The sequence below is a fragment of the Thalassophryne amazonica genome, chromosome 19 (genome assembly GCF_902500255.1).
Source record: "Thalassophryne amazonica chromosome 19, fThaAma1.1, whole genome shotgun sequence".
In the NCBI taxonomy this organism is placed as follows: domain Eukaryota; kingdom Metazoa; phylum Chordata; class Actinopteri; order Batrachoidiformes; family Batrachoididae; genus Thalassophryne; species Thalassophryne amazonica.
In genome coordinates, this window is record NC_047121.1 from 60,243,789 (window position 1) to 60,269,284 (window position 25,496).

Consider the following 25,496-nt stretch of genomic DNA (forward strand, 5'->3'; position numbering starts at 1 on the left):
AAACAGTTTTCTATTGTATGTGTTCCAGTCAAGAAGTGATATTTCTTTCCCAGAAATCTGGATCCTTTTTGCTTTGGTCTTTTTTATATTTTTTGTCAGGGCTGAGGTCTGATAGGAACACTCAACCCCGTTCAGGCTCGCTTTAAGTTTGTCCTTCGTTGAACTCAACAGAACTAAATCATCTGCATACAGCAGGAATTTGATTCCTAAGCTGTGCAGTGTGAGTCCAGCTGCTGTGGGACTGTTCCACTTCATTTCAATAGATGTTGAATAGTGCAGGTGAGAAATAAAAGTTGTTCTCGTGTCCAATCTTGATGTTGCACATGAATTTTATGTTGTACATTTTACCCCCTACACAACATTGAAGTCATTTATAAAATTAACAAATGTGCCAAAGTGAATTAAATGTTAAAAAAAAAAAACAACAACAACATTTTGACACACATATTTGTTTACAAAGGTATAAAAGTGATCTGATGTGTGAAGATTTGATTTGAATCCAATTTGATGAGCTGGGAATTTATATTGCAACAGAAAACCTTCCGTGGGTTGCTTTCACACAAATCCCTCTGTCCGTTGGTCAAACAAATGGATTTCTTGAACTGTAGTCAGAAAGACTTGGTTAATTTTTCTAACTGCTTGGTTTAAGTCTTTTTTGCTGTCAGCATACTCTGTCTCCAAAAAACCTGAGGCATTTTTTAATTTGTTGGTTTTCGATTGTTTCATGGAATTCTCATCCAGTGTTTGAATCCCGTTTGTATGTTCTTGTGGTGTTAAATAGATTGGTGTCCGCCCTGCAGATGGTGATTGGGTGGAAACGTCTGAGCAGGATAGTGCAGACTGTGATTTTTGCAAAATTCTGAGAATCCTTCAGTTGCGCATGTAGATTATAATTTCTTGTACCTATAATGATGTGACTTTGTTCTAATTTTGAGAGCAGTTCAAGGATGTTTTCTGTACTGTGACATCAAATCTTTACCTTTATACCAGGAAAAAAGAAAAAAAGAAAAAAGAGTTTTTCCTTTAAGAATTTCTCATCAGAATAATTATGTCAGCATCAGTTATGGTCACGTTTTTCAGGTCTTATTTGTTTTGTTGGCATCACTGGGGTTAACTGGATCTGCTGTTCTTTGGGACTCATATTTTTGTCTTTGAGGTACAGATTAGAGGTGGGCGTATTGATCCTAATATTGATACCAACGCAGGTATTGATATTGAACGATCCTCGTGTAAAAAGATCGATACTCAAGCTTTTTTTCTCTCCCGCACGCACTGACTGCTGCGCACACAGATTCATCAAAGTCTACTCTCTGTAAGAGCAGCGCTGCGCTGTGTCACACAACACGGAGCAGCGCACCCGTGTATTGTGGTTTGTCAGCCCTCTACCTCAGGAGATTTTGTTTTAAGTTGTGCTGAGTGATATGTTTTAAACAAAAATGTTGATTGTGATAAAGTATTTTGTTGTCACATACAATGTTTGGTGAAATTCTATCCTAGGCCTTTTGGATCCTTTGGATCTATGAAGCTTAAATATGAAAAGGTATTGGTAACGATATTGGCGATACTGGGTCTGTATTTACTTGGTATCGGATCAATACCAAAATTCCTGGTATCACCCACCTCTAGTACAGATCCGATCCTCTGGCTGCTGTGAGCTCCATTTTACACCCCTGCATTTGACATATATGGATGTAGAATACATATGATATTCATTTTTCCATCTTTATCCAGATGACATTCAGCACAGCCCAACAGACAACCCGTTTACCTGTTTGTTTTCGGTTGTGTGCTTGATAAAGCACCTAATTTCACACACATTATTCAACATAATAAAACAATAGATATCATGCAAAACTCAGTTATTCTTCATTATTTATAAGAATAAAAGAATATATAAAATTGTGATTTGAATGCATAGTCACACAACCTACTGTACGAGTGTGTGTGTGTCACCTCCTGGCTGTGTATAATTCAGATTACCTTCTAATATGGGCATGTATTCAACACACACACACGCACACACGCTAAGACTGCACACCCCCACCCCAAAATGACAAAAGGAACAAATCAAAGACAAAAGCACACAACAAAACACATAAAAACTGGATAAAAACCAACCACATCAAAACCACAAACCCAGATTCAATGTGCCTTCTTAAACAAAACTTAAAAGTTACACAAGTACCACTGCCATTATATATATATATATATATATATATATATATATATATATAAAAACACAACAACCCACCCCAAAAAAAAAAAAAACCCACATACATGCAGGGATTGTGGTCAGAGAGCTCCTTAAATGCACAGTGATGATTGCCAGAATGAGCTGCAGCCGCGACGGACAGCAGGTGAAAGTGGTCTAATCATTAAGACGAGGTTGTATCAGGCAAAGGTGAGTGCAGAGATTGCAGTAAGGAACATAGTGCCCAACAGAGGGCAGCAGAGTGGCAGATCCTGTAAAAATATAAATATGCAATAGTAAAGTAAGTCCCTTCGGTTGCTCCCTTGTTTGCACTTGGGGTCGCCACAGCAAATCCAAGGTGGATCTGCATGTTGAATTGGCACAGGTTTTACGCCGGATGCCCTTCCTGACGCATTTCCACATTACATGGAGAAATGTGACAGGGGTGGGATTTGAACCCGAAACCTTCTGCACTGAAACCAAGTGCATTAACCACTTGGCCACCACCCCTGCAAAAAATATAAATATGCAATAAATAAATAAATAAAACATAATAATTACAACAGAAAGCTCATACCTCCATCCAAAGCTCTGTAGCCCCCTTTAATCCTGATCGCAGTGATCTTGATACCATCACTGAGAATATTTGGTTTGTCTAGATGTTGTCATGGGGAAAGAATACAACAATAGTGCAGCAGATAACTGAAACAATCCTTCACTTGGTGATACAAGCATCAGATTTGGCATGAATGTTCTTCATAAATTAGTGTTTGAGAAAAAAGTGTGGGCCACTTGAAAATCCAATATGGCTGCCAGGTAGGGGTCAATGAAGAATTACACAGGAGTCAAAATTTAAAATGCTCCAATCATATTGAAAGCTTTTTCCACATTATGTGTCTGATCACAAAGATTCCAAATAAGGTATAGTTTGGACTATATATGACTGAATGTTATGGAATTATGGGGTAAAAACAGCAAGAAAAGTGACAAAGGTCAGTTTCAGTTTGAACAGGAGTCAAAATTTTGGTATTATTTATAATAATACTCATAATACTCATAATAATATTCATAATTTTGGTCCAATTTTGGTAAAAGGTGGTGCAAATTATTGGTTGAGCTAATAGGATTAATAAATGGAATAGTTTTGACTGTGTTGAATGCTTGGTTTGCAAAGTACACGTCAAACAATGTCGACGTACATTGGATTCTATGTCATGCGACATATGTTACCCTGTAATGTGACAACTGAGCAAGACACATGGTGCAAACTGTTCCTTTTTAAAACCCTATTAACCAATAATTTGCATCACATTTTACAAGAGCCCCTGGGCAAGGTCCTTAATCCCCTAGTTGCTCACGGTGTGTAGTGAGTACCTTGTATGGCAGCACCCTCACATCGGGGAGAATGTGAGGCATTATTGTAAATCGCTTTGAGCATCTGATGCAGATGGAAAAGCGCTATATCAATGCAATCTATTTATCTACTTGTAGCCTTGAATGGTGCAATGTACGTTCAAAAGTCCTACAGTTATGTTTGAGAGTGAGCAAGTTCTTGGAGTGTCAGAAAATTTCTTTTTGCTGGTGGGTGTCCCTTCTGTTCCTTTAAGGTGCAGTCAAGTCCAAATGTCCTAGAAGCACTGCATTAAGGTATCTATGTATAGACCATGCCTGTCCAGGGAAAGACTCGAGTACCCCAGGCTGCAGTCTAGTACTTATTTCTATTAATATTGTGGGACCAATACAGCAAGTTGATCACATTACAGTTGCCATTCACACGGCAAGACAGCAACATTACAAATTTAATAAAAGAGTGATCATGAGATCAGAAGAAAGTGATGTAAGAGAGAAAACCAAAATGTTGGAAATGTCAGAGCCCCAAACCACAGATCAGGAGGAACTGAGGGGTCCCACCTTTGCTTTGTCACAGCTACAGGGTGGAAAGTCCAGGTCAGTCAGCTTTTTGACTAACAGCCAGCTAACACATAAGATATTTAGTCCCAACAAGCCGTGATAATGATCATTACCTTTGCCAATATTGGGGACTAAACCTGACATAAATACAAACAAATGGCACTTGCTGTAGAATCTCCACCAAGTATATGAAGCCCCTTTTAAAGAGCGCTGAACCACATATCATTTCAGGACGAGTGTCATTCTTTCCAACACACACAATAAGAAGTCTAGATGTTCCAGTAACAGGTGGACCATGTCGCTAATGGCACTGTTTTCAAAAATACTTTGCTTTGAAAGTCTCCTATAAATGACCACCTATCAACAGAGTGATTTGTTGTCATGACTGGTTTGATTAGCAACTTTTTTGAGTGCCTGGTGCGTGTCTGATTATTAGCATTAAGCCCTGTTTACACATAGACGGTTTAATCGGCGGGTAGTATGTAGACCGAAGTTCGCGGTAGTTCCGGCTCTTTTCGCGGTGGAAAGGGGTGGAGCACTTTGCCGGCATTTTGACCGCCATACTATCCGCAAATAGGTGGATAAAACGCCGCTAAATCCGCCGAATAAAGCGATGTTTTGACGCCGTAGCATCCGGCACACGTCAGGCAATGGGGGTTAATACCCAGTTCTATCCCTTACAATCGCAGGTTAAGACGCGGGTGAGAACAGCGGTGTTCTGCTGCCGCCGATAATGCCCTGTGTACCGCTGGTTAATACCCAGGTTTTTACCCAGGCAAACAGGGTAAATCCTGCATTACTCCAGGATCATTTGCATATTAGGCACCGCCCCCAGAGTATCCAGTATAATAGGCTGGTTCTGCACACATTTTCATCATTCTGGAGTTGCTAGCAGAGCTGTAAAAGGAGCACCATGGACTTCTTTGACCAAGAAAACTTCGACATGGACATGCCCATGGGCATTGATGAAGCTGAGGCCTTGCATGAGGCAACAGGCACCATGCTGGAACTTGGTCGAGGTGTACTACAGATCCTAGAATTATACAGAGAGCTAATCCAGCTTAGGCAGGCAGCAGGTGAGGAGAGGAGGAGGAGGACGAAGAGGAGAAGGCAGAGGAGATGGTGGGTCAAAACTTGGCTGGCAAGAAGGGTGGACCAGGGACATTATGACAATTTGATGAAGGAGCTTGAGCTGGAAGATCCTGCAGCATTCAAGAACTTTATGCGAATGGAGCCTGCAATGTTCCAAGAGATTCTGCAGAGGATCACACCTAGGATAGAGAAGCAAGACACCTTCTGGTTGAAAGCACTGGAACCTGGAGTCAAATTGGCCATCACCATCCGCTTCCTGGCATTATTGAAAAGTGAAAGTGCAATGGAAAAACATGATAGTAACAAGATATGAAAAATATGCTGAAATGTTACCAGAATTCACTTGTAATCTTTGTGAGCTTTGTCCCATAACATGGGATGGCTGCTGAAGAAGTCTGCTACTAACTGTTCATCCTCCTTCGTCAGCTGCAGTTTCTCCTTCTTGGCCCGGACGTGCACTTCCTCCCCAGCAGACTGCTCTCTGGATCCACCTGGCTCAAGAGCTGGAGCAGCTGGAGCAGCAGGAATACATGCCTCAGTCACTGCAGGGGGAGGGGGATCATCCTCAGCCTTTTCTTCCTCCCTTTCCCCCTCCTCAATGTGTTGCTCCTCTGTCTCCACCACAGGCCTCCCCTCTGCTTCTGAACCAGACCTCTTGGTTTCCTTCTTCTTGCCAAAGTCCTTGCCGCTGCCAACTTTCTTTGGAGGCATACTGGAGCTTCTCTGCAAAAATATCTGGAGCTTCTTCTTCTTCTTCTTGTTCTTCCGTCTTCTGGCCGCGAGTGAGAGGCCCGCATGCAGCGCGCTAGCGTTTTTATACTGACCGCCGCCTATCGGCCGTTTGGAACACCGTTTTAACCGGGAGCTGGCGTTTAGAACGGCGTACTGTCCGCTAGCGCCGCCTTGATTGAACCGCCGATCTGGCTCCGCATGACTCTCTGACTCTGACTCTCATTGTTTGGATATGAGCTAGCAGTGTTAATGCTAATTGTAGCTTTAGCACAGGTAGTTTATCCAGAATGCTCAACAACCAAACTCCCGCTGATTCATCACTAATTCTCTGCTGTTTCTCTGGTCTCCATCGGCTGGAACAGGTCACGGGAACGTCCACCTTTCACCTGGACGTGACAGATGGATGGTCTCTTTTGGGAGGTGTGGATGGACCGGTTGTCTACCTGTTGTTATTGTTGGGGCCATTCAAGATCCAAGATGGTTTGGCAGTGCAGTGTGGCAACACCTGACCTGACCTGACCTGAAGTGACCTACAACATCAAAAATAAATGATGAAACCAAACATGCTATGTGGTTTAGCATGTAGCCTATTTATTTCAGTGTGTAAACTGCTTTGCTGATGTCATTTGGCGTCAGAACTTCTCAATGCCTCATATTATTGTGGAGACATGTTCAGGACAACCCGGATACTGTGGAGCAAAATACATGAAAAGATCATCACTTATAAATTCATTATATGTGTAATAGTGCAAAGACATGAATATGTGAATGTTAGAAAAAAAACATAAATACCATGTGTAGTGTTTCATGAGTTCAGTGGCGTCATTTATGCGATCCAAGGTCATGTTGTGAGTGATTAACTCATCCAGCTTCAGCTGCTTGTTGAGGTAGAGTTTAACCAAACCGTTCATGCCGTCTTTAGTCTTATAACCTGAGTCACAAAGTACACACAGATCGGATCACATAAAAACAAAGAGTGTTTAAAGCACTTCATAAAGATCCAGAACTATAGATAAATACATAAAAATAAGAAAATAAATAAATAAACAGGCCAGCAAGGTGGCTTAGTGGTTAGCACTATTGCCTCACAGCAAGAAGGTCATGGGATTGATTCCCATCTGTGGCCTTTCTGTGTGGAGTTTGCACGTTCTCCCCCGTGTTTGTGTGTGTTTTCTCCGGGTGCTCCGGCTTCCTCCCACATCCAAAGACATGCAGGTTAGGTGGATTGGAAACTATAATTGTCTGAAATATGAGGTCTGTTAGAAAACTATCTGACCTTTTTATTTTTTTAAAAAACTATATGGATTTGAATCATGTGCGCTTGCATCAGCCAAGCTTGAACCTTCGTGCGCATGCGTGAGTTTTTTCATGCCTGTTGTTTGCGTCATTCGCCTGTGGGCAGGCTTTGAGTGAGCACTGGTCCAGCCCCCTCGTCAGATTTTCATTGTCAGGAAAATGGTTGACCGATTGGCGCAGCGCTGAATCAAATTTTTCCAGAAACTGTGAGAGACAGCCAGGTGGAAACCATTCGGAAGATTCAGACGGCTTTCGGTGAAGATACTCTGGGCGTCACACAGATTAAGGATCATTACAACCGGATTAAAGACGGCCCACAGCGGCGCAGAGTGTGCCGCGCTCCCAGTGGCCATTGACAGGCTAAAACGACCAGATCATTTCCGAAGTGAAGGCTGTGTTGATCTGGGATGTCGTCTGACTACCAGAGAAATTGTGGAAGAGGTGTACATCAGCACTTTTGCGGCACATTCCACTGTTACAGGAGATTTTGTAATGAAAGACGTGCAGAGGAATTCACACGTCGGGACGGAGCCGCTAATGGCGCACAACAAAAAGCACGTCCGTGTTGGAAACCATTTGGAAGATTCAGACGGCTTTCGGTGGCTTTTCAGTCGAGTGAGTATCCGAGAAATTGTGTAACAGCTGGGCATGTCACAACTTGTCCTGTGAGACTTCCAACACGGACGTGCTTTTTGTTTTGCGCCATGAGCGGCTCCGTCCCGATGCTCGAATTCCTCCGCACGTCTTTCATTACAAAATCTCCTGTAACAGTGGAATGTGCCGCAAAAGTGCTGATGTACACCTCTTCCACAATTTCTCTGGTAGTCAGACGACGTCCCAGATCAACACAGCCTTCACTTTGGAAATGATCTGGTCGTTTCAGCCTGTCGATGGCCACTTGGAGCGCGGCGCACCCTGTGCCGCTGTGGGCCGTCTTTAATCCAGTTGTAATGATCCTTAATCTGTGTGATGCCCAGAGTATCTTCACCGAAAGCCGTCTGAATCTTCCGAATGGTTTCCACCTGGCTGTCTCTCACAGTTTCTGGAAAAATTTGATTCAGCGCTGCTCCAATCGCTCAGTCATTTTCCTGACAATGAAAATCCGACGAGGGGGCTGGACCAGTGCTCATTCAAAGCCTGCCCACAGGTGAATGACGCAACCGACAGGCGTGAAAAAACTCACGCATGCGCATGAAGGTTCAAGCTTGGCTGATGCAAGCGCACATGATTCAAATCCATATAGTTTTTTAAAAAATAAAAAGGTCGGATAGTTTTCTAACAGACCTCGTAAGTCCATTGATTGGCTGAAAGCTGCAGTCCTCATACAAACAGTTCAGACTGTTACAAATATTTAAATCATTCACACAGAGTAAATATAAAGTCTACCTATTATGTCATTTCAGTCAGATTCATCATCACAGCCTGACAAAAACATATCCACATAAAGCATCCTGATTTTGGAAAACGACATCTGGAAATACTTTAATTTCTTTGGTGTGGCTGAAGAAACATAGCATTTTAAAAGAAGTCGGTCTGTGTTTTGTGCCTGATTACCCGAGGCCATCGGGTATTACAAAGGCTTTACATCTGTCCGGCTGCCTGTCACTTCAATTCAGCTCAATTTATTTTCATTTACATAGCGCTAAATCACAACAAAACTGCCTCAAGGCGCTTCACATAAGTAAGGTCTAACCTTACCAACCCCCAGAGCAGCAGTGGTAAGGAAAAAACTCCCTCTGATGATGTGAGGAAGAAACCTCAAGCAGACCAGACTCAAAGGGGTGATCCTCTGCTTGGGCCATGCTACAGACACACTTGACAATACACATATACACAAAATTTTGGGAGTCCACGCTGGTATTCAGGATGGGAGGCTTGCAGAAGACACCACTCCCATCTCTGAATGGACCGCAAACAGAGAGAAAAAAAAAACAATCAGGCATCAGAAAGACAACAAATACAGTATAATTTGTCGACATTAAGCCACAAGAAAAACAGAAGAAATACTAAGGTGATTGCCGGCCACTAGCCCTAAGCTTCACTAACAGACCCAGACTTTAGATAAAGTTGAGGCCGCGGCCCACTCTGTCTCCTAATAAAATGAATTAAAAGAGTAAAAAGCATAGTAACATACTATGACAGTATGCTAGCCATACGAAAGGGAAAATAAGTACTTCTCAAGTCTGGACTTGAAAGTCTCTACAGAATCTGACTGTTTTATTGATGCAAGGAGATCATTCCACAGAACAGGGGAACGATAAGAGAAAGCTCTGTGACCCACCCAATAGGTACTATAGTGCCTATGAGATAATATCAAAACAGAACCAGGTACTAGGTTCCAGGTGTGGCCAATGAAAACCCAAAGAAGAAAAAAAAGAGAGGGTAAGGTAGAGCTGAGTTGGTACCATGCAGCACTAAAAGCACCATTAGATCTTTTTGGGCTTATGGATTTTTCCGTTGGAGTCTTGAGTTAGTGGTACTGGTTTTGTTGGACTGGTAGGTACCTCACCTCCAAGCAGAGATCCCTTCCATGTACGTCCAAAGATGAGCTCAATGGGTTGGGTTGAAATGTCCTTGTTGATGAACCCAACCTGTACGCAGACCCCCCAGCCTTTCACACATGACTCAAAGGCGCTGCGCTAGATCGGGAGAAACACAAAGGATTGATCAGGTTACTGGATAAACCTAAGCAGCAGGTGATTATTGAGACAGTCCAGTGAGTACAGAAGACTTCTGTCCAGTAATATTTTAGTTGGTGGAATCAGTCCACGGTTCAGGCTTGCATTCTTAGCGTGATGCAAGCGTCTTCACATTGCTCACCATGACATCTACATTCCCGGAGCATTCCAGGGTGTAGTCTGCTCCTCCATCAGTCATCTCAACCAGCACATCTTTGATGGGTTTGCTGTAATCTTTAGGGTTCACAAAGTCGGTGGCGCCACACACGCTGGCCTTGTCGAATTTATCAGGGTTGGTGTCGACAGCAATAATCCTCTTGGCTCCTGCAGCTTTGCAGCCCATAACAGCAGCCAGACCCACAGCGCCCAGGCCAAAAACGGCACAGGTGGAGCCCGGCTTGACCTAAAATGACACAGACTTCAGTGTTCATCTTACTTAGTTTGTAACATCAGTTCTGAGCAATGAGAAGCTTCCTGAACTTCTCCTCCTTTTCTCTCCACTTGTAGTGTTTGTCGTTCTTCTCTGGGGATTGGAGACAACAGATGTTACTGAGGCTTCCAATAATCACAGAAGGGACACAATAGCATTTAGGCATTTGGCACAAAATAACATAAACAAAACAGAATCTCATTTGTTCACCATCCATGAACCCCCTGAGTTGAAGTCAACAGTTCTCACTGCCTTTCCTTGTGTTTTGGGTACTGGTTTAATAGTCCTCACGTACCTGTGCAGTATTTACTGCCGCCCCGTATCCTGTACAGACTCCACAGCCGATGAGACAGACTTTGTCCAGAGGGGCTGCAGGATCGATCTTTGCCACAGAGATCTGGTTCACCACGGTGTACTCGGAGAAGGTGCTGGTTCCCATCAACTGCAAAATCTTCTGACCCTTACAAGTAAACCTGGAGTCACTTGCTGTCAAATGTAGTATCGATCGGCCGCCCTGAACAACAGAATTTACTGCAGTGAATAATCAAACCTTTGACAAGAACTGGACATCCGTTCGGGGAGGGTCCACTGGTCATAGGGTCCAGTAGTCCTAGGTTCAACTGGTTCTAACCTCTTCATATTATTTGATGGTGTATATGGTGTAAAATTAATTTAATTGAATTGAGGGAAAAATGTAGTTCAGTTAACTAAAGCAAATTCAAAATATTGCTACATTGTCAAAAATGAAGCTGACAATGTACATAGGATATGAAAATATAACAAAATATAATACACCAGAGGTCACATGACAGCAAGAAAAAAAACGTCTCTCCATTGAGATTACTACAAAAAGTGCCTTAACAACTGAAACAGTCTATTTTAGACCAGAGTAAGTTAGTTCAGTGGGACAAGAAGATGAGTTTCTTATATGTAGACCTGGGTTCAGTAGAGTAGAGTAACTTTATTGATTCCCAGGAGGAAATTAAGGTGTCAAGTAGCTTACACAATACACATAATGCCCACATGGACATTTCAAGACACACATATACACAACAAGCATTAACACAGGTCAAAGTCAAGGAGAGGAAAAAACAAAAAACAATTGTGCAAAAACACATCCTGTGAGTTTAGGTAGACAAGAGATTAACATGACCAAGAAGCAATGAGTGTTGACAGATAAGTCTATGATGTAGTATTGTGATGTAGAAGTTAGAAGAACTAAGACATAAATAGTATTCAACAAAGAACAAAAATCCTGGTAAGGTGCATGAAGACATTCAGCAAAAAGTTAAACTGATCAAAAAGCAGTGTTAAGTGTTATGTGGGCCGCCCGAAGAGGAGGTACTGCTGGCCAACGCCAGAGGGCGCCCTGCCTGTTGTCGGGTTTCAGGCACCAGAGGGCGCAGTCACCACCCAGGAGCCAGGACTAACAGCTGTCAGAAATCATCTCATCACCATCCCATCCCATATAAGACTGGAGGAGACACCGAGATATCAGTTTACCACTCAGATAAAACTCTCAGCCGTGTCTGTGCTTAACGCACTACTCATTGTCTTTCTTTGAAAACCTTTGCAGATGGACCTGTTATCTTCAAATCAGCTGGAGCTGGGTTTTGGACGTTTGAAGAGTGACGGACTTCACTCCTCTTTCCAAAACCAGAGAAGTAACAGTCGGTCACTGCACGTATCTGTGTTTTTGTGTCGGAGGTGGAGATTCTCCCACAAACGGAATCGAACTGAATTGCTGATTGTTCTGCTGGGTGTGCACACACCCACCATTAACCTGTCTTCTGTTCCTGCCAGCAGTACCGGATCTGACAGCTGAAGTAGAGGCCACCTGGGGACTCGGGACTTGGCGGCTTCGGTGTACTGCAGGTCTTTGTTGGCGGCGGAACCTTGTGGGCCCCGGCTCTTCTCTGGATAGGCGTCGCCTACCCTCGGACCTGCCCACACGTCACCTGTTGAATTTGTAATTGACTGTCTAAAAGTAGTATTCGACCTGTTGTGCACATTTGCCACAATAAATTGTATTTATTTGACTATCTATTAACCGTTCATTTGCACCCCCTGTTGTGGGTCCGTGTCATTACACTCTCCCAACAGGATATCCCGGCCAACATCATGGATCCCGAGGGGCATCAACCATCTGTTGAACAGCCAATGGAAGAGCAGGGTGCACAAGCGTCTGCAGGAGGTGTGATTGGTGAGTTGCAGCAAATCCTCACCGCCTTTACTGCTCGGTTGGATCTAATGACTGAGCAGAACGTCATCCTCAATTGTAGGATGGAGGCTGTCACCGCGCAGGTGGAAGCGCACGCTCAGGGCGCTGCAGCAGCTCCTCTTCCTGCTGACCCGGTGTCGAATATAGACATTCCACTGGTCATTCAATGACCCCACCCACCATCCCCTGAAGCATACATAAGTCCCCCAGAGCCGTACGGGGGTTGTGTGGAGATGTGCGCGGACTTTTTAATGCAGTGTTCGCTCGTCTTTTCACAGCGTCCCGTGATGTACGAGTCGGACGCCAGCAGGGTGGCTTATGTAATTAATTTGCTTCAAGGCGAGGCACACGCCTGGGCTATGGCGCTCTGGGAGCAGAATTCATGGCTCCTTACCTCTTATACTGGGTTTGTGAGGGAGTTCAGAACAGTTTTTGATCACCCAAACAGAGGCGAGACTGCTTCTACGGCGCTGCTGTCAATGAGACAGGGGTGTCGGAGTGCAGCTGAGTATGCGGTCGACTTCCGCATTGCGGCTGTGAGGTCCAGCTGGAATACCGCTGCACTCCGCACCACCTTCGTAAACGGACTGTCGTCAGTCCCGAAGGAGCATCTGGTGGCTAAGGATGAGCCGCGGGATTTAGATGGGCTTATTGATCTGGTCATACTGTTAGACAACCGATTGGAAGAACGTCGACGGGAGCGAGACGAAGGACGTGGCCGGGCACGCGCCGCCCCTCTCCCTTCCCGGTCCGAAGCAGCCCTGCCTTCCCCACGCTCCAGAGCCAGAATGCTCCATGTGACAACAGCTCCCCCTGCTGACAAAGCTATGGACACGAGCAGGGCCAAAATAAAATTAGAAAACAGACAGAGGAGGCTGGCCCGCGGAGAGTGCTTTTTCTGCGGCTCTAACGAGCATCTGCAGAAACAATGCCCCAAGTGGTTAAACACCCACGCTCACCCTTAGAGACTGGGCTAAGGGTGGGCCATAACACACACGCGGGTAATGCACGAAAATCTGCACGAATCCCAGTTGTGATCCTCTGTGGGGATTTAACCCTTCAAGCCCCAGCACTAATCGACACGGGGGTCGGAAGGGAATCTGCTTGATAGCAGATGGGCTACAGAAGTAGGGCTCCCTCTAGTGGCTCTTCCTTCACCAGTGAGGGTACGGGCACTAGCTGGCACCCTTCTTCCATTAATCACACACCAGACACAGCCCTTAACACTGATTGTGTCTGGAAATCACAGGGAGGAGATTGTGTTTTTTGTGACACCTTCTACCTCCAGAGTTATTTTGGGCTATCCATGGATTAGTAAGCACAGTCCCCGGATCGATTGGCCATCTGGGGTTGTAGCTCAATGGAGCGAAACCTGCCACCGGGAGTGTTTTACGATCCTCGGTTCCACCCGGTGTGACTGCTAAAGAGGAGGTTCGAGTCCTCCCAATCTCACGACGGTGCCTGTTGAGTACCATGATCTTGCTGACGTTTTCAGCAAAGATCTGGCACTCACGCTTCCCCCGCATCGACCGTATGATTGTGCCATTGATTTAATCCCGGGCGCTGAGTATCCGTCCAGTAAACTGTACAACCTCTCACGCCCCGAGCGAGAATCAATGGAGACCTACATCTGGGACTCTTTAGCCGCCGGGTTGATCCGGAACTCGTCCTCCCCGTTAGGTGCTGGTTTCTTTTTGTAGGCAAGAAGGACGGCGGTCTCCATCCATGCATTGATTTAGAGGGCTGAACGAGATCACAGTTCGCAACTGATACCCGTTGCCCCTGTTGGATTCAGTGTTCACGCCCCTGCATGGAGCCAAAATATTCACTAAATTGGATCTTAGGAACGCGTATCACCTGGTTCGGATCTGGAAGGGAGATGAATGGAAGACGGCATTTAACACCCCGTTAGGGTCACTTTGAGTACCTGGTCATGCCGTTCGGCCTCACTAACGACCCCGCGACGTTCCAAGCAGTAGTAAATGATGTCTTGCGGGACTTCCTGCATCGGTTCATCTTCGTATACCTAGACGATATCCTCATCTTCCTCCCCGGATCCTGAGACCCATGTTAAGCATGTACGTCAGGTCCTGCAGCGGTTGTTAGAGAACCGGCTGTTGTGAAGGGCGAGAAGTGCGAGTTCCACCGTACTTCTTTGTCCTTGCTGGGGTTCATATCTCCTCCAACTCTGTCGCCCCTGAGCCGGCCAAGGTAGCGGCGGTGAGAGATTGGCCCAACCGGCAAGCCGTAGGAAGCTCCAACAGTTCCTCGGCTTCGCTAATTTCTATCGGAGGTTTATCAAGGGCTGTAGTCAGGTTGTTGGTCCCCTTACCGCCCTGACCTCCCCAAAAGTTCCCTTCACCTGGTCGGATCGGTGCGATGCCGCGTTTAGGGAGTTGAAACGCCAGTTCTCTACTGCGCCAATTCTGGTGCAGGCCTGATCCTAGCCGCCAGTTTGTTGTGGAAGTAGATGCCTCTGACTCAGGGATAGGAGCTGTGCTGTCCCAGAGCGGGGAGTCCGATAAAGTTCTCCACCCCTGTGCCTATTTCTCCCGCAGGTTGACCCCAGCAAAGCAGAATTATGACGTCGGCAATCAGGAGCTCCTGGCGGTGAAGGAGGCCCTGGAGGAGTGGAGACACTTGTTGGAGGGGAGCTGTGGTTCCATTCACGGTTTTCAACCGACCATCGGAACCTGGAGTTTATCCGGACCGCTAAGCGTCTGAAACCCCAGGCAAGCCCGTTGGTCTCTTTTTTTTTGTGGCTGTTTTGACTTTAGGATCACCTATCACCCCGGGACTAAGAACCAGCGGTCAGACGCACTGTCCCGGGTGCATGAAGAGGAAGTCAGAGTGGAGCTGTCGGATCCACCAGAAACATCATCCCGGAGTCCACTATCGTCGCCACACTGACGTGGGATGTGGAGAACAATCGTCAGAGAGGCCCTGACGCGTCACCCGGACCCCGGCGTGGACCACCTAACCATTTGTACATCCCACGAGACGTAGGACTGCAGTATTGGACTTCTGCCACGGTTCCAGGCTCACCTGCCCTCCAGGGGTGCAGAGGACCGTTGGCAGTCATTCGGCAGCGGTTCTGGTGGGCGTCTTTGGAAGCCGATGTCCGGGAGTAATGGTCCGGCGGGCCTGTACCAGCCTTGCCAGGGCCAAGGCATCCACCAACTGGAGAAGGGACTCCTCCAGCCACTGCCTGTGCCTCATCCGCCCTTGTCCCATAAGCGGCCTGGACGTCAGTCACGGGTCTAGCCTGTGTTCCCAGGGATGACAGCCATCCGTGATGATAGTGGACGCGGTTTCTCAAGGCGGCCCACTTTGTGGCCTCCCGAAGCTCCCGTCGGCCCAGGAGACTGCAGACCTCCTGGTCCACCATGTCATACGTCTGCATGGTATCCCTGCGACATTAGCCTTTCATCCGGTACCACCCACAGACCAATGGCAAGCAGAGCGGCTAATCAAGACTGGAACAGGCCCTGCGGTGTATGACCTCCGCACACGCCGACAGCCTGGAGTCAACATCTGGCCTGATCGAGTACGCTCATAACAGTCAAGTTTCCTCAGCAACCAGCCTCTCCCCATTTGAAGCGTGTTTGGGGTACCAGCCCCCATTGTTTCCAGCTGGGGAGGGAGGAGGTCGGGGTTCCCTCGGTCTAGGCCCACCTCAGGAGGTGCCGTCGGGTGTGGCGTACAGCCCGCTCTGCCCTGCTGTAAGCCCAGATGAGGGTGAAGAGCCATGCAGACCGCCGACGTGACCCGGCCCCCGGAATATCAGCCCGGGCAGGAGGTCTGTGCTGTCAACAAAGAACATTGCTCTCAACACGGAGTCGCAAAAGCTGATGGACAGATATATCGGACCATTTCGGATCACCAAATCATCAGTCCAGCCGTAGTGAAGCTGGGAGTTTCAGCTTCACTGCGGATCCATCCTGTTTTTCATGTCTCCAAGATCAAACCATACCACACCTCGGACCTTTGCACCCTCGGACCTGCGCCGCCTCCTGCCCGTAGGCTCTGGATGTTCGCCGGAGGGGTCGGGGTCTCCAATATCTGGTGGAGCCGGGAGGGTTACGGACCTGAAGAAACGCTCCTGGGTGAAGAGGACTTCATCCTGGACCCGCCCTCCTGGCCGAGTTCTACCAGTTACACCTGGACAAGCCGGGTCGGGGCGCCAGGAGGCGCCCGTTGAGGGGGGGGGGTCCTGTTATGTGGGCCGCCCGAAGAGGAAGTACTGCTGGCCAACGCCAGAGGGCGCCCTGCCTGTTGTTGGGTTTCAGGCACCAGAGGGCGCAGTCACCACCCAGGAGCCAGGACTAACAGCTGTCAGAAATCATCTCATCACCATCCCATCCCATATAAGACTGGAGGGACACCACATCTCTGCCGAGATATCAGTTTACCACTCAGATAAAACTCTCAGCCGTGTCTGTGCTCACGCACTACTCATTGTCTTTCTTTGAAAACCTTTGCAGACGGACCTGTTATCTTCAAATCAGCTGGAGCTGGGTTTTGGACGTTTTAAGAGTGACGGACTTTACTCCTCTTTCCAAAACCAGAGAAGTAACAGTCGGTCACTGCACGTATCTGTATTTTTGTGTCGAGGTGAGATTCTCCCACAAACGGAATCGAACTGAATTGCTGATTGTTCTGCTGGGTGTGCACACACCCACCATTAACCTGTCTTCTGTTCCTGCCAGCAGTACCGGATCTGACAGCTGAAGTAGAGGCCACCTGGGGACTCGGGACTTGGCGGCTTCGGTGTACTGCAGGTCTTCGTTGGCGGCGGAACCTTGTGGGCCCCGGCTCTTCTCTGGATAGGCGTCTCCTACCCTCGGACCTGCCCACACGTCACCTGTTGAATTTTGTAACTGACTGTCTAAAAGTAGTATTCGACCTGTTGTGCACATTTGCCACAATAAATTGTATTTATTTGACTATCTATTAACCGTTCATTTGCACCCCTGTTGTGGGTCCGTGTCATTACACTCCTCCCAACAGTTAAGTGTACTAAGCCATGATAGGAGTGAAGATTTCTCAATCATCACAACTTCCGAGTCTAGTAAAAGTAAAAAGTGTATTGCACAGTCCACACACACACACACACACACACACACAACACCACACCACACACACACACGACACACACACACACACACACACACACACACCAACACACACACACACACACCACACACACACACACACACCACACACACACATGCCTAGAGGTATCCCGGGACTGGGCCAGCTCAGGCATCTCGCAGTCCTTTGGGTTAAGCAAGGAAGAAGTATGTCCAGTGTTCATGAGAGTTCCATAGTGGCAGTGATTATCGTAGATAGTGCAGTGCAAACCGTCCCTGTGGTGAAAAATAGTGGGCTAAAAAACTGTTCTAGTGTCTTGTAGTAAAACTTAGCATCCTTGAATAACTGGAGGACATGGGGTCCTTAGGCAGTCCAGTCCCCAATGATGATGTCCTTCTTAGGTTGCCAACTGGCTCCTAAGGAGGTTCAGTCATGTCAGGGATGTTGGCAAAATGTGGCACCAGTCCATGCTCCCAGACATGACTTGGACAATAAACTTCCTCTGCATTGCCCTTTCTACCCAGCTGTAGCTGGGTACTGCCCTTGCCCAGGAAGTAACCTGTATGGAACTGGTGTCCCATCTGGGGCAGAGACTCATCTGCTTCACGCAATGGAATCTAGGATTAGCATGGGGCACCAAGATGATCAGGGCTGATATAGGTCCTTAAAATTTAGGCCATATATAATCTCAAAGCCTTCATTTGACTTTTAGAGCAGAATCTCTTGTTCCTGACCTGGTGACAGCCTTGGGTTTGAACAATAAAAACCTAGATGAGTGAGTCCATCCCAGTCAACCTGTGCAGACGGTAACTCTAAAAGATAAATGTGATTATCACAACATGTTACCTCAAAGTACTTCACAGGGGTAAAGGTCTACGATGACAACAGTTATAAGGAAATCTCCCCTGGGCATTTTTTTTTTAATTGTAGGAAGAAACCTCAGTGGATCCAGACTCAGTGGGTGACCATCTGCTTTGTCCAAACGACCAACAACAAAAGAATCGAATAAACCGAATAACTGCAGCCATGTTCATCCTCACAGACTTTTATCTAAGTTTTAGAGTTTTGCCACAATAAAGAAAGTAACTTGTAAACCCAAGAAAGTAACTGAACTCACCATCCTCTGTCACACTGGTTGCTGTTCGGATTCTTTGCAGAACCGACATTCTCTGCACTGCGAGGCGGACAAAGGAATCACTTTGTCTCCTAACGGACACAAAAGCAATGTTGATCATGTGATTTATCTGAAAGGAACGTTAGGATCATCCGAGATGGAATGAATGAAAACAAACAGTTGATGGGATGACTTTTAGATTACAGATTACTCCAAAACTAAGGAACCGATTTTCATGTGCAGGGAAAAAAGCCAAAGAAGAACTGACTAAGAAGTGGATCCCAGTGGATGATTAATTACTTAGACTTGGCTACAGGTACAGACAGAAACCCGAAAATATTACTATTGGTGTAATTCCGTTCCTTCCTTCCTTACAAAAAACATAGCAAACATTAGCAGTAAGTCCCTTCGGCTGCTCCCTTGTTTGCACTTGGGGTCACCACAGCAAATCCAAGGTGGATCTGCATGTTGAATTGGCACAAGTTTTATGCCGGATGCCCTTCCTGACGCAACTCCACATTACTGGAGAAATGTGGCAGGGGTGGGATTTGAACCCTGAACCTTCTGAACTGAAACCAAGCGCATTAACCACTTGGCCACCACCCCTTCCTAATGTTACTGATCAGTCAAGATCAAAGTGCAGTGAGAAGGATCAAAGTTGTTTTTAATGTCACTCAGTTCCATCTATCAACGGCTTTAATCAAACACAATTAAAGGATTGCATTGCCGAGCATCCTCACTGTCAAAGGGGAAGCAACACAATGTCTACAAGTTCTCACATATCGACTCACCCAGGTACCCTGTATATAAAGAAACATAAATAAAATGAGATGGTGAATTGAAAGTTGGATAATAATGAAAATTCCCAGCACAAAACAAGTTTTGATGCGTGTCTCACAGTGTCAATCCTACTTTACCACAAATAGTTTCATCTTTTCAACACAACAGGTCACCAGGGATCTTAAAACTACATTTCAGGTGGTCCAACATTCAAACTGGATTTCTGATGTGGATTTTTGGGATGAAACGGCACAAAAGTCTAAACCTTCCTTGGGGACAATAAGTTTCTTCCAGCACAGATGTGTATTTGCAGGATTTGATGACGTTCAGTATAAAACAACTGACTTTGCTCGACATCCAACTGTTTATAGTTCAAAACCTTTGCCAAGTAAAATTATTACTTCATTAGAAAGGGAGCGAAAGAGAAAAAGATTCAAGGTTTGTGTTTTCATTTTTTATTATCAGGAGAAAGCTGAAGGGACTTGGTGTTATCAGCCCCATTGGAGTCACATGGTAACAAAAACTAAACATCAACCTCCACCATATTAGTTTCCCCGGCTGTTTTTGTAACACTGCCCCACACAAGGGTGCAAAACCAAACTGTTTCCGCACTTTTAAATTTATTCAAAGTGAGAGTGAAAAATCAGGCTTGGATTCTTTAGAACTGTCTCTCACGTAGGAGATCCGTCCATTAGAACCACAAACGATGGACGCAGTGTTTATAAAGCCACAACAAATATTCCGCAAAATCCTTCTCTCTATTGGTCCCCGTGGGAATTCGAGGGAGGTCCCACCCCCTGCCACTGACCCGTGCGATAACGGGACATTTATGATTTCTAACTGGTTAAATCCAGTTCGATAATGCACATTCCAACAGAGAGCAGACAAAAATATGTGAATCTAGGATACAGTCCTACAGTAAAAATACTACCAAAGCAAATAAAGAAAACAAATAAGAAAAAAATAATTAAACACACAAATATATCTAACAACCACACACACACACACACACACACACCCCTACCTGGTACGAACTCAGTGACTCCGGTCCGACGCTCTCCACGATGCCGGCTGCTTCGTGGCCAAGCACTGCCGGGAAACCTTCTTTACGCTGACTTTCAAAAAGGTGGTAGAGGTCAGTGTGGCACACCGAGGTCGCCACAATCTGCACAAGACCAGAAGTGCATCCTGACAACCTCAACCAGTGAGGGACCTCAAAAACTGGCACTGCAATGCTGATGAATGATGGAGTCATGTTGGCAATTAGCAAGCGTGGTGGTTTAGGCCGCGGTCATCGTGTGATGTCTGTGTTCAGAACATACGAAGCTTATACGTGTGCAGGTTAGCACGATATCTTAGGAACACCTCATCACATTTTGGTGAACCTCGGTAGACAGATCTTTAATTTATGGAGGTATGATGTCTGTTATCAGTCATATTTTATGATCTTAATTGGTGTTGTAAAGACACAATCTATAAAAATGTGGCTGGACGAGGTGTATCAGGACTGCAGCTCTTTCTCACCTTGATGCGGACCTCGCCGGCCTGAGGCGGCTCGACTTCAATCTCCTCAATCACCAAAGGCTTACCGGGCTCCCAGGCCACCGCTGCCTTACACCTGATGACCTAGAAGATAATTTAACAAGCACAACTTATTAAACCATATGTAAATTGAATGCTTATTTTCCATCACGGTTGCTATGGCAACTGTATGGGCAATCACAATCCACTGATCTTCCTTTCATGAGTGATGATGAAACTACATCTGAATCAGAAGCATGTTTACGTGATGACAAAAAAAAAAGAATGGTGGGTTATGGATGTTTGGTAAACTGCAACAATAAAAGTATACAACAACACTGCACAAAAATTACTGAGAATTTGCAGACTTTTTAATTAAATTTGGTTGTGTTGTGAGATTAGGCAGTGGGTGTTTTTTTTAATCTGGTTGTGAGGATTTGCAGCGCAATTTTTTTTTTTAATTTTGATTGTGTTCTGAGAATTTGCAGCATGTTTAAAAAATCTGGTTGTGTTGTGAGAACTTGCAGCGCAATTTTTTATTAGGTTGTTTTGTGAGAATGTGCAGCACTTTTTTATTTGATGGTTGTGAGAATTTGCAATGCTTTTTTATTTGGTTGTGTTGTCAGAATTTGCAGCATATTCTTTAAAAGATCTGGTTGCATAGTGACAATTTGCAGCTCAATTTTTTTTTTTGGTTGTGAGATTTTGCAGTGTGTTTTTTTAATCTGGTTGTGTTGTAGGAATTTGCAGCTCAATTTTTTTTATTTGGTTGTGCTGTGAGAAATTGCTGCGCTTTCTTTTTTTAATTTGGTTTTTGAGAGAATTTGCAGTGTTTTTTTTTTAATCTGGTTGTTTTGTGAGAATTTGCAGTGCTTTTTTATTAGGATGTTTTGTGAGAATTTGCAGTGTTTTTTTTTTTTAATCTGGTTGTGTTGTAGGAATTTGTAGCTCAATTTTTTCATTTGGTTGTGCTGTGAGAAATTGCACGCTTTCTTTTTTATTTGGTTTTTGAGAGAATTTGCAGTGTATGTTTTTAATTTGGTTGTTTTGTGAGAATTTGCAGTGTTTTTTATTTGATTGTTGTGAAAATATGCATTGCTTTTTTATTTGATTGTTGTGAAAATTTGCTGTTTTTTATTTGATTGTTGTGAGAATATGCAGTGCCTTTTTATTTGGCTGTGTTGAGAGAATTTGCAGTGTGTTGTTTTTTTTTAAATCTGGTTGTGTTGTAGGAATTTGCAGCTCAATTTTTATTTGGTTGTGCTGTGAGAAATTGCTGCGCTTTCTTTTTTTATTTGGTTTTTGAGAGAATTTGCAGTGTGTTTTTTAATCTGGTTGTTTGTGAGAATTTGCAGAGCTTTTTTATTAGGATGTTTTGTGAGAATTTGCAGTGCTTTTTTTATTTGATTGTTGTGAGAATTTGCAGTGCTTTTTTTTAATTAGGTTGTATTGTGAGATTAGGCAGTGGGTGTTTTTTTAATGTGGTTGTGAGGATTTGCAGCGCAATTTTTTTTTTTAATATTGATTGTGTTCTGAGAATTTGCAGCATGTTTAAAAAATCTGGTTGTGTTGTGAGAACTTGCAGCACAATTTTTTTTATTAGGTTGTTTTGTGAGAATGTGCAGCACTTTTTATTTGATGGTTGTGAGAATTTGCAATGCTTTTTATTTGGTTGTGTTGTCAGAATTTGCAGCATATTCTTTAACAGATCTGGTTGCATACTGACAATTTGCAGCTCAATTTTTTATTTGGTTGATGTGAGAATTTGCAGTGTGTTTTTTTTTAAATCTGGTTGTGTTGTAGGAATTTGCAGCTCAATGTTTTTATTTGGTTCTGCTGTGAGAAATTGCACGCTTTCTTTCTTATTTGGTTTTTGAGAGAATTTGCAGTGTATGTTTTTAATCTGGTTGTTTTGTGAGAATTTGCATTGCTTTTTATTTGATTGTTGTGAGAATTTGCAGTGTTTTTTATTTGATTGTTGTGAGAATATGCAGTGCTTTTTTATTTGGCTGTGTTGAGAGAATTTGCAGTGTTTGTTTTTTTTAATCTGGTTGTGTTGTAGGAAGTTGCAGCTCAGTTTTTTATTTGGTTGTGCTGTGAGAAATTGCTGCCCTTTCTTTTTTTATTTGGTTTTTTGAGAGAATTTGCAGTGTTTTTTTTAATCTGGTTGTTTTGTAAGAATTTGCAATGCAATTTTATTTGATTGTGTTGTGAAAATTTGCAGCTCAATTTTTATTTGGTTTTGGTGTGATTTGCAGCACTTTTTTTTGGTTGTGTTGTGAGAATTTGCAGCAAGTTTTTTTTTTTTTTTACATCCATTGGCATTTATTTATTTGTCTGTCTGTCTGTTAGCAGGATCATGTCAAAACTACTGCATGGATCTTGACAAAGCTTTCACAACAGATAGACATTAGGTCATGAAAGATTCCATTAAATTTTTGGAGGCAATCTGGATCTGGATTCTGGATCAAGATTTCACATTATTTTGGCTTTGAAAGATTACGTAAAAAAAAAAAAAAAATCATGGATTCTAACCAGATTTCCACCACAGATAGATATTAGGGCATGGAAGAATTCTGGAGGTGATCTGGATCCGGATTGACGGATGTCAGAAAACTCAGATTGCTCTTGTTTGATTGTGTTGTGAGAATTTGCACTGCAGGTGTTGTCAAACTGATGAAGCTCTTTTTGCATGAGTTATGACTGTTTGCCTACATTTTCCCAGCTGCAGTGTGATGAGCTCTCTAGGCCACCGTACATACGCATGTCATGAACTTGTGCTCTTTAAATATAGACGCTGGAAGTTGGGCCTGCTGTTTGCTGCTCTGCAGTTACTCTGCTTCCACACGACACCAACATCCTGCTACTTTATATTTATATATAACACTTTAGATTTAACTTGATGCTGACCTGCAACTCAGCTCTTTTCACACACTTTAGTTTTTAAAATTCTTTTGATGTTCTGGTTTCAGTTTTATGAATCAATAACACAACAAAATCACCTACCTTCCCAGCCGTGGCCATTTTTGCTGCAAGTATGAATGCTGATAAAACAGAGTGAGGAAGAGCTAAAAAAAGAGGAGGAGGTGCTCGAGAGGGAGGAACAGTCTATATCAGTGTGAGTGGGATGGATTATCTCAGCAAAGGAGAAGTGCTCACTATCACAGATTTCGACTGGTTTGTGAAACATATTTGAGGGAAATGGTGATATTGTGTATGTGGAAAAAAGTTTTTAGATCTTTGAGTTCATCTCATACAAAATGGGAGCAAAACCAAAAGTGTTGCGTTTTATATTTTGTTGAGTGTAGTTATAAATAAATAAATAAATAGTAGCAGAATGCTTCAGATCAAAAACGTCTGTCAGACCAAGCCACTGTTACGATAAAACATAAGTCTTCAAATATTTTTACATAATGGACAAACCCTGATCTGGAAATGTCACAGGATCTGCATGCATGGACCATATGTCATGTAAAATCATAGACTGGACACAGACTGGGCATAGCCTGGACATAGACTGGACTGGACATAGACTGGACTGGACATAGACTGGACACAGACCGGACATAGCCTGGACATAGACTGGACACAGACTGAAACTGGACATAGCCTGGACACAGACTGGACATAGAATGAACAGAGACTGGACATAGACTGTTACACAAACTGAAGATAGGCCGGACAGAGACTGTACATAGCCTGGACATAGCCTGGACACAGACTGGACTGGACATAGACTGGACATAGACCAATACAGACTGGACACAGACTGGACATAGAATGAACAGAGACTGGACATAGACTGGACACAAATGGGACATAGAATGGACACAGACTGGACTGGACATAGACCAGACACAGACTGTACAACCCTGGGACACAGACCTGCACACAGACTGGACATAGAATGAACAGAGACTGGACATAGACTAGACACAAACTGGACATATCCTTGACACAAACTGGACTGGTCATAGAATGGACACAGACTGGACTGGACATAGACTGCACATAGACCAGACACGACTACACATGCCTGGACACAGACTGTACATAGACTTGACACAAACTGGACATAGGCTGAACAGAGACTGGACACAGACTGGACATCAGCTGGATATAGACTGGACACCGACTGGACATAAACTGAACAAACCCGCCATGTTGGTTTTCTGAAGAGTAGTTTGAAACTGAAATGGGGGTGCTCCAAATGTCATATTATCACGTCCTGACTCTGCCTAACTCCCAGAGAAACCATGAATGGATAAAGAGATGGAGCGATGGGCTCAGACATGCCCCACACCTTGGAATTGAAAAACATGCTAAGGCTAACAGGCTAATTGGATATTTTGTGGATGGTTTGTGTGCGGGTATGACGTAGTGGTGACAGACATATTGTCTTTGCAACCATTGTTCCCATCAGAAAATTTATATCA

General features: G+C 44.5%; 1 pseudogene; it reads right to left on the reverse strand.

Moving 5' to 3' along the window:
* Positions 1–6,495: 6,495 nt before the first annotated feature.
* On the reverse strand, positions 6,496–24,155 carry LOC117532034 (annotated as a pseudogene).
* Between the last annotated feature and the right edge of the window lie 1,341 nt (positions 24,156–25,496).